The following is an 8,827-nucleotide window of genomic DNA, read 5'->3' as shown; positions in this document are numbered from 1 at the left end:
TTGTACTTTTCTCTGCAAGGGACTGTTCTGTAAGCCAGTCACAGAAGATGTGAACTGTATCTGTACTATGAAGTCTTATAAATAAAGTTAAAGGCTACACCTATGACTTTATCTTGCCCCAAACCCATTTAGCTAATTCCCGGACACTTTTTTAGGTATAATTGACTTAGGTACATTTTTCAGGCTACTTTTCAAGATGTTTTTGAGCTGTAAGCTGATATATCTAATTGCTTTGATCTTTTTTAAAAGCTAATTCTATATATATTAAAGGGAGGAACTAATTTTCATACAGAAAAAAAACTTAAAATATAAAAAGAATTATATATGAATTGGAAACAAGATATAAGAGAAGACAACGAAGGGAACTAACAAGAGGAGAGATTGTATACATAAAGAGCTCAAAAGTCATTGAAAAAGCAATGGAAATTAAGAGACAATAATAACATATGAAATAAAAGACATGGAAACAAGTACTCTAAAAGATGAGAACTCAAAGACAGAGGAAGACGAGACCTTAGATATACAACCAAGAAGAAAATCAGACAGACATGAGATTATTACTATGACATAATACCTTAGACAAAGAGAAAGCAGATAACATATCACAGACTAAAATATTTGAGGCGTACGGCAGAGAAGTGAGGTGACATTAGGAATGGCGACCCTTGTGTAAATTGTACGCAATTAGTATCATAACATAGCAATTTAACTCTAATTTGCACTGGGAAAGACAGACTACCCCTCCAAGGATGAACGAGGGACGAATCAAAATGGAAGCTCAACTTTTATGCAGACGGAGGTCACTTTCCTTGTAGCGTACATCATGACGAGCAATATAACAATAATTATGTTCTAGTTAGCAAGGGGAAAGGAAGAACAAGATATAGTTACTTGCAAGGAAAATAAACCTTGCATAGGATGAGCGGAGGGCTGGAAGTCTCGTAATCTGTTCTCAGTGTGTTAGCGTACTCTAGTATCGTAGAATAGGTCACCGTGCCTTAGGATTTCTCTGCCGGAAGCCTCGTTTATACGTTAAGAGATGAGGAGGAAGGGAAACAAGCAAATAATGGAACTATATATACGATACAGTGAAAAGGATTTACCGAGAAGGATGTACGTATGAGAGGAGGAAGGAATGATTAGAACTGAGAGAGAGAAAGGTACATCACAGAGGAGGAAAGTCTGGAATTTGAGGAAGACAAGGAGGAAGGAACGCCAGCCATGGAGTCTACTGTCGTCAAGGAGCTGATTCAAGGTGCGTCTCAAACTTTCCGTCCTAAGATCTATGAGGCAGACCCTTCCGCCCCTCACGTCAGCTACTTGCAAAGGTCAATAAGGAGATCAATCAAGTTCTCACGAGTCTTGTTTTAAGATTCATGGTAAGGAGAAAGTTAAAACTACCACCTGGGTCATCAAACTGCCCCTGGAAATTCTCACAACTCCTACAAAAGCCTGTCAAATGTGTGCGCTTGGAACAATATTTTTTAAGAATGTGACTGTCAGATGCCAAAAAGGAGATCAATCGGGTTCTAATTGAGTGGTTTTGAAGGTTCATGGTACATAGGAATAATCTATCACCAGGGTCATAAAACTACCCCTGGAAATGCCCAAAACTCCTACGGAAGCCTTAAATACAAGTCTCTCTCGGGATGGCTTTTTCAAGAATGTGAGCCTCGGACATCTCCGCTCCTCACATCAGCTACTTCCAAAGGCCGAACTCTTGTCACACCCACTTGCCGACACCTTGGGCCGCAAGAGTCACCATCCATAACTGATGACTGCGTATTTTGAGTAATTATCAAACCCAAAAGTCAGACCCATGTGTGCACCAAATAACTTTTTTTCATATTGGTTACTTTATTCAATTAGCGCGAATTTAGTTAGCGCGACCGCGTTCATCCACCTAATTCTCACGCTAAATGGGGCTCTACTGTACTAACATAGCTCATAGTAGTATTCCCACTTTTAATTAACATCTTGTACAGCAGTGTTTCTCTCTCCCTGTGAACTGTTTCCCTGCACATGAATGCCTCGGCTGTGACGGGTCTTCATCAACAGTGCTGCCAGTGAGTGGCCTCACCTGAACACGAGTCATCGCTCCACACAGCAGGTGACCTGACGAGCCTGGCCTGACAAGCACCTGACAGCTGCCCACCACCTTAACAATGAGGAAATGACACTTGAGCGGCTTGACAGTTCAGGGCCAAGGCTGCCTCCACCCCCATTCCTATTCAAATACACTGGAATACCATTTTTGGGTGTGTTTGTATTGGTATAACTATTGATAGAAATCAAAGCATTCTCATTGTGATTGGAATACAAGGGAAAAGTATTTGTATTGTGCAAATAATTATCTGAGAACACTTCAAAATCTATCATCTGTAATAGCAGGCGTTACAAGTCCACACAGCCTCCGAGACTTGTTAGCACTGTGTTGATACAGGGTTATGAGCTCTTGTACATCTTTACAACACTGCTGCTGTTATGCCAAGAAGGTGTATTCATTCATATCAAAACAGCCTTCTTGTTAGCACTGTGTTGAGTACAGGGTTATGAGCTACACTACCTTGTACATCTTTAGAACACTGCTGTTATGCCAAGAAGGAGTATTCATTCATATCAAAACAGTATTTCTATTCACTGTAATTTGAAGTACTGTATTGGTATTGTAATCCACAACACTTGTATTCCCTCCCTGATCTTAGATAACTTTACAACACTGCTAAACCCAATTATGACAAGAAGGTATTTGTATTCATATTAAAACAACTTCATATGTATTCAATGTAATTTGAGTAATTGTATCCCCTCCTCCCTGGTCAGGGGAGTCGCTTGGGGGGTTGAGCCCGGCACATCTTCCCGGCCCACAGCGTGGTAGCGTGAGATTCGAACCCGCGTCGTCCATCACGCGGCGAATGTGGGTCAATGCGCTATCACTTCGGCCTATTATTATTTTGTCATGTTGTTTGTTGCCTGATGAGTGATATACCACCTTTACTGAGTCAGGTTCATCTGCTAGAGTTTAATGTGACCCTGCTGACAGTTTCACAAGACTTCTGCACCTGGAACAGGAAAACCACCCATGAAAAGCTCTGTTAGTAGTATTACACAGCACTGCTATATAAAACCTTCACTTTTGGGGGCACTGCGGAGGACATTTCTCGGGTATGGCGGACATGGGATTCAATTGGTGGACGGTGTACCCCACTCTGACTGGGTTCATTTCAGTGGCCACATGCAATGACTGAACACGGGCGGTGGTCTGCCCACACCAAGGCTGTCTCAGGCTGGGCTGGGTCATGGGCGTAACATTGACCGTAAAGTGTCGGCAAATACGACACCTTGTGGTCACTTACGCCTGTGTCGGACGCGTCTTGGATTTTTTCCTTGGGTAACCAATCTTGAATGTGGGAAAGAAATGGCGGACATTGCCAACAACTGACTGACGCACAAGATAGTCCCTACATTCATTTTCTCTCCCTCTTTCCTCCTTCCTTCCTTCCTTCCCCTCCCTCCCTCCTTTATTCCTTGCCTCCCTTCCTTCATTCCATCCTTTCCTTTTCTCTTCCTCTTTCCCTCCTTCTTTCCTTCAATCCCTCAGTCATTCCCTCCCTCCCTCATTTAGTCATTGCCTTCCTTACTTCATTGCCTCCTTTCCTACATTCCTTCCTTTCCTTTTCTCTCCCTCTTTCCCTCCTTCTTTCCTTCAATCCCTCCTTCCCTCCCTCCCTCCTTTAGTCCTTGCCTCCCTTCCTTCATTCCATCCTTTCCTCCATTCCTTCCTTTCCTTTTCTCTCCCTCTTTCCCTCCTTCTTTCCTTCAATCCTCCTTCCTTCCTCCCTCCCTCCTTAAGTCCTTTCCTCCTTCCTTCATTCCATCCTTTCCTCCTCATTCCTCTCCCTCCTTCCCTCTTTCCTTCCTTCCTTCCTTCCCTCCTACATACATACATACATACATAGTGAAGGAAGGCAGGAAGGTGACCTCTCCCTGACCTCTCCTTGACCTTTTAATTGCTATTTCTGTGTTTAGTAAAAAATTGATCCCATGTTTGTGTTCTTACAAACTGATACATTCTTACTGAGCTTCCTTCCTTGCCTCCCTTCCTTCCTTCCTTTATTACTGTTCTTTCTGTTATTCACTTGTTCTTTTCTCTCTCTGTTCCTTCCTTCTCTCCTTCCCTTTCCTTCCTATCTTTTCCTTCCTTCCTTCCCTCCTTCATTCCTTCTTTCTCTCCTCCTTCCTTCCATTCTTTCCCTTCCTTCCTTCATCCCTCCTCCTCCTTCCTTCCTCCTTCTTTCCCTTCCCATTGCTCCTTCCTTCCTTCCTTCCTTCCTTCCTTCCTTCCTTTCTCCTCCCTCCTCCTTCCTTCCTTCCTCAGAACAATCCATTACAGAAAGAAAATGAAGACAGGAAAACAAAGAAGCAAGGAAAATATTGATAAATGGAAAGAAATAGAGGAAAATAAATTAACTTACCAAGGAATTCCTGTGTCCTCCTCTTCTTCTTCTTCTTCTTCTTCTTCTTGTTCTCTCTGTAATTCAAGTAAGGAGTCATTGCTCTGTGTAAACCTTAAGATACATTTTACATATAAATATAAATTCCTTTCAACTTTGAACCCTTCCTTCCTTCCTTCCTTCCTTCCACACAGCCACTACCACCAGAGGGTCACTTCAGGGGTCTGGGTCAGAACCTTCCCAAGACACAGGGTCATAGTTTTAAACATTTTCCTGCCCAAACTTACAAATTTAAAACAACATTGTGGTATTAAGGCATCTTGAAAACATTCCAGTTGATGTGTGTGTGTGTGTGTGTTTGCAGTACCAAGGTGTTCCTGGCTGCAAACTTTCCTCCTTATCAAAATTCCTTGACTGCTCGTTAACCATTTTAGAAAAAATAAATTAACACTCACCAATGGGTTCCTCCTGTGTTCCTCGTCTTCTTCCCAGTCCTCCTCCTCCTCCTCCTCCTCTTCTTCGTTTGGTAGTGTCTGCAAATCAAGTTTGGTGTCAATTAACTGTGTAAACATCAACATACTTTTTATTTTACAGTAAAAAAAGCCCATCACTCACTGCTCCAAAATGATATCATTATAAACTGGGTGCAACTCCAGCGTGTGGTGTACCCAGTGCAGTCTAACCAGTATCACACTTCTACAAAATGACCTGACCTGTCTCCCAAAAACTAGTCCTGATTTGAGTATGTACTGACCTACCCACAATGTCCAGGCTGAAGCTCCGAGGCACAAGGAGTGCGCACGCCTTTTGAGGTGTCAGATGCCTGAAATAGCATATTTTTACTGTGCAAAGCAGGTGAAATCACTCAAATTTATCTATTTGTATATATTTCATGGGGGCAAACTTTAAATTATCAGTTTCATTTTCACCAGTGACACGAATTTGTGGCTGTTTTCACAATAAATTTCACTCTAATAAGTGAATCAGACCCCACAGAGATATTACCAGAGTGTGTAGGAATGAATACAAAGATAACCACATACTTTGATTTAACTCTAGGATGTCTCGTGGATCATCAATAAATAAAAAACAAAATATCTGGACAGGCCACTCTTGAGCCCGTTACCTTCAATGACACCCCAAAACAGTCCCTGCGCCAAGTGTGTACCCCATATTTTGGTTGTGTTAGGTGTGCCTATTAGCAACTACTATTTTTACTGAACGAGGGACACATGATCCATATAAACCATTAATACTACCTAATAATATTAAACAAATTATATACGTGCTACCAGGGAATCATGAGGATTAATGTTATTGTAATTCTCACGTTTACTCAACCCTACTAAACCTATCCACCCGCCCACCTAGCCTCCAGCAGGTGCCCACCCTGGCTCGCATAACCATAGCAGGGCACGATAACAGAAAACCTTATTCCCGATAACCGATAACTGATAATGGAAAACCTTATCAGTGATAACCGATATTCGTTAACTGGAAACACAAATATAGGCGATAACCGACACCCGATATTAATCCACAATTCCGATACTATCTAGCGACAAGTCCGATGGCGAAAACGATACTATATTGATATTTCAAATAAAAACATAGATGAATTCATATTTTCATTATCTGTATTTTAAAACTTACAAAATCTGAAAACCACACGTTGACACGTGCATATGGACGGTAATACTAGAAACGCCTGAACGGTGTTGTGTTATTTGGCGTCCCCACCGACAAACAGTGGTCTCTCGTGAACTGCATGCTCAGACCAGCAAGCGTAGACCTGAACAGTCTCACAAAGCTTTTAACCGTAATTTAGAGTTGCTGGAAGGCTGAATCAGACATACAGTACCACTACCACCATCCCGATGTTTCTAGATCGACACTCTGTACGAGTTGTATTTATATGTACAGAGTGTCGTTCTAAAACAACAAGATAGTGGTACTATGTCTGATTCAGCCTTCCAGCAACTGCTAATGTAGGTCTTAATGTGTAGGTCTGAGTGTAGGTAGGAACAACCACTCACATAACTATTGCTTAAATGACACTCTCATAAGTAGGTCTGGGTGCGAGAGGGATTTAGGGGTCTTAGTGAGCTCTGATCTCCGTCCAAGGGCACAATGCATTCAAGCTAGAAATCGAGCTAATAGGGTGCTGGGATTTATTTCAAGGGCGTAAGCAACAGAAGCCCAGTCTTCCTCAAACTATATTTAGCATTAGTTAGACCTCATCTTGACTATGCGGTTCAGTTCTGGTCACCTTACTATAGAATGGATATCAAAATGTTAGAATCGGTGCAGAGGAGGATGACTAAGATGATTCAGGGGTTGAGAAACTTGCCATACGAGGAAAGACTCAAACAGTTAAACTTGCATTCTCTAGAAAGGCGAAGGGTGCGTGGAGACATGATCGAGGTTTATAAATGGATGAAGGGCTTTAATAAGGGAGACATTCATAAGGTTTTGTTGGTAAGAGAACCGGGTAGGACACAGTAATGGGTTTAAACTGGATAAATTCAGATTCAACAGGGACATAGGCAAAATTGGTTTACTAACAGGGTGGTGGATGAGTGGAATAGGCTTAGCAGTCATGTGGTGAGTGCCAATACAATTGTCACATTCAAAATAGACTAGATAAATTCATGGACAGCGATATTAGGTGGGGTTAGATACACAGGAGCTTAGGGTCAAAGGCTGCCTCGTACAGGCCTACCGGCCTCTTGCAGACTCCTGCGTTCTTATGTTCTTATGTTCTTATGTTAAAAAGCTTTGTGATACTGTACAGGTCTATGCTTACTGGTCTGAACATGCGCAGTTCACAGAGACCAGTGTTTGTTAACACAAGCGCCAGCTTTGACGATGGGACACCAAATAACACAACACCAGGTGCCTTCAATACCATGGCATGCACACAAACGAATATGGAATATCAAATTTTAGGTAGTTAATAATAATTTTGGGTGCAGAGTAAAATGATTTATCTCTTTGATATAATTATATTTGAGTCTAACATAAAAAAATAACCAAGTATTTTAATGTTGATGATCTAAGTACGAAATCTCTTCGCCAAAGATAATTCATACCCCCAAGTTTTTTCATAAAATACCGGGCACCAGGACCACGCATGCAGTAGGGAGGAGACTTTTTTTTTTTCCGAGGCGGAAAAAAAGTAGCGATTATCACTAGTTTGGTTACAAAAATAACGAAGATACCGATATATATTTAAATAAGCAGTGGATGGCCGACAACCCGATTTTGTTATCAGTGATAAAGTATCGCGATAACGCCCAGCTATGCGCATAACTCACCACCCACCTTCCTGCAATTACAGCTGATAATGTAGTACTGCGAACACTTAATATAACACGTCACGTCGTAGGGTATTCGTATCTTACAATTTTACTGAACACCAGTCGACCTGTCCTCCCCCGCTCACCTCTGTTGCGCCTCCTCATTCCCAGTACTACTAAAATGGATTCGCTGAGGAGAAGCACCTTCCACAGGGAGAGCGTGTCAGTTTTCCCTGTTCCTCACTGGCTGACAGCCACTGATGAGGCTGCTGGCCAATACCAAATTTAAAGTGCATATTTCACACCTTTTCTTTCTCCTTATTTTGTCCATGCAAACAGTTTAATACTTACTAATAAATGGTCATTATCGTAAATAAATCTGTCTCAGGAAAACAAATAACCAGTGAGACTGGCAAGGAGGAAGAGAGCTCACCATGCTGTGCCCAGTGACCATATTGACGTGTGTGTGTGTGTGCGTGTGTGTGTGTGTGTGATATACCCAATACCCACTAGATATAAATATATATATATATATATATATATATATATATATATATATATATATATATATATATATATATATATATATATATATATATATATATATATATATATATATATATATATATATATATATATATATATATATATATATATATATATATATATATATATATATATATATATATATATATATATATATATATATATATATATATATATATATATATATATATACTTTATTATACAATCGTAGGTGTACCAATAACCATCCGCCTTAAAGGCAAACTAAAACAAACCGACACTAAAACACTTGCATTTACTGAGACCAAGCACTAAACACAGAATAAAACTATAAAGCATAAAAGTGGAAACACATGGGTACAGCACCACACACCGCTATCTGATTTCCAGCTTTAGAGCCCCATAACTCACTTCTCAAATAAATTCACACCACAATGAACAATTAATACGTCCTCACACAACTAGTGAGCTTATGTTACAAAATAAAACTAGAACAATACTTATGTATGGCCGACCCACAAAAGACCAACACCTTGCCACCTCCGCTTC

At 40.8% G+C, this 8,827-nt stretch overlaps 1 long non-coding RNA gene across 1 annotated transcript in view; it reads left to right on the top strand.

Annotated features, from left to right (window-relative positions):
- Nucleotides 1-99, top strand: part of LOC126989300 (uncharacterized) — a 31,039-nt gene extending 30,940 nt beyond the window's left edge. The window contains exon 4 of the long non-coding RNA XR_007743165.1: nucleotides 1-99. This exon is cut by the window's left edge and continues 90 nt beyond it. This is a non-coding gene — a long non-coding RNA (uncharacterized LOC126989300).
- Nucleotides 100-8,827: the final 8,728 nt, after the last annotated feature.

Source organism: Eriocheir sinensis, unplaced genomic scaffold (assembly GCF_024679095.1).
Source record: "Eriocheir sinensis breed Jianghai 21 unplaced genomic scaffold, ASM2467909v1 Scaffold1129, whole genome shotgun sequence".
NCBI classification, from domain to species: Eukaryota; Metazoa; Arthropoda; class Malacostraca; order Decapoda; family Varunidae; genus Eriocheir; species Eriocheir sinensis.
This window is presented reverse-complemented; position numbering and strand designations above follow the sequence as displayed.